The sequence below is a fragment of the Schistocerca cancellata genome, chromosome 7 (assembly GCF_023864275.1).
Source record: "Schistocerca cancellata isolate TAMUIC-IGC-003103 chromosome 7, iqSchCanc2.1, whole genome shotgun sequence".
In the NCBI taxonomy this organism is placed as follows: Eukaryota; Metazoa; Arthropoda; class Insecta; order Orthoptera; family Acrididae; genus Schistocerca; species Schistocerca cancellata.
Genome location: NC_064632.1, coordinates 128951085 through 128952771, shown reverse-complemented (window position 1 = coordinate 128952771; position 1687 = coordinate 128951085). Strand labels below are relative to the sequence as shown.

The 1687-nt window shown below is 43.2% G+C and overlaps 1 pseudogene; it reads left to right on the top strand.

Annotated features, from left to right (window-relative positions):
- The first annotated feature begins 951 nt into the window (after positions 1–951).
- LOC126093770 (5S ribosomal RNA) lies at positions 952–1069 on the top strand (annotated as a pseudogene).
- Positions 1070–1687: the final 618 nt, after the last annotated feature.

Genomic DNA, 1687 nt, shown 5'->3' with positions numbered 1-1687 from the left:
GTACTTATTTCTGTTTACACAGTTATTAAGTGGATTGGAAATAAGACAAACGTCCGGTCACAAACAAAAAAAATTGGGAATGGATTTACTCGGTCGTGGTTCATTAATCTTTATTACATATTAGAATCAATATAACGGTAAAGAAACCCGAATATCACCGACCAGAATAAACATATTTAATGGCTGAGCAAGGATCGAACAGAAAGGTGAATAATAATTTTACGTAGCCGTCTGACTGGACATCTATATTGTTTTCATTTCACTTAATAACAGTGTAAATAGCAATAAGTACAGCGTTTGTTGCATCGTAGTAAGTTAATCACAGCGCGATTACGAGCAACGTCGGGCTCACGCTTTGACTTCGGGATGTGCAGCAGCAGTGCGTTTCGTTTATGTCAAGTGTTAATTTCGTTTTGCAGTTCCTCAGGATGTAACTGATTATGGTGATGCAACCAACGCCATCCTTTTTTGTGATTTTTCATGTTACTGATTGCATAAGAAACAATATGGGGTGTCCATTTTTTTAAAAAAAACTTAAGTCTGCCTTGAAACTAATATTTACTTACAATTTAGAATGTCTCGTAGCATTTACTTTCATTTGCCCCTACATTCATCCCCGTGTTAGTCGTTTTTCAACACTTATTGTTGTTGCAGAGGTACTTGTGCTGAAATGTTTAAGTGGACCGCCCCGTATAAAGCGTCATTGCATTTACTTAATTGAGAAAAGTTTTCCTTTATGCATTACATCTAGGGCACCAGAGAAAAAGATGATGCTATAATCCTTGCTGCCACCTGATAATGGACCCAGGCTTGAAACTAGTTATGGCAAAACAAACCAATCATCAAAAAGTGTGGCTGGTGTCAATTTTGTCCTTCAGCGATATTTGCGAAAGTAGTGGTGTTCTCTATCTATTATGAACAAAACAATGGCGCTAGATAAAGAAAACTCTGGGCAGCGGCCTTGCCGCAGTTGATTCATCGGTTCCCGTCAGATCACCGAAGTGAAGCGCCGTTGGGCGTGGCTGGCACTTGGATGGGTGACCGTCCGGGCGGCCATGCGCTGTTGCGATTTTTCGGGGTGCACTCAGCCTCGTGATGCTAATTGAGGAGCTACTCGATCGAATAGTAGCGGCTCCTGTCACAGAAAACCATCATAACGACCGGGAGAGAGAGAGAGCCCCTCCTATCCGCATCCTCATCTGAGGATGACACGGCGGTCGGATGGTCCCGATGGGCCACTTGTGGCCTGAAGGCGGAATGTTTATAGAAAACTCTGCATGACTTTACAATGCGCAAATTTCAGTTGAGAATGCTATCCAACTCCCAACGATCGGATCTGAAGTGTATTGTGCTACCCTCAGGAAATTGAGAAACTTCAGCATGCTCGTCGCCACAAAAATGCAAACGAACTTCTCCATCTCCATGACAACGCAAGGTCACACACAAATCTGTTCCGCCAAGAGGAGCTCACAAAACTTCATGAACTATACTTTCGCATCGATCCTATAGTGCAGAACTCGCACCGTCCGATTTCATTTGTTTGGCACACTGAAGGTTGCGCTACATTGGAAGTAGTACATGGATGATGGGGAGGTTATTGATGCAACAAGACGTTGGTTCCGACGTAGACCAGTAGAGTGGTGCCATGCGAGTTTAAAGGCCCTCCCAGTAAGATGGAATAAAGTCT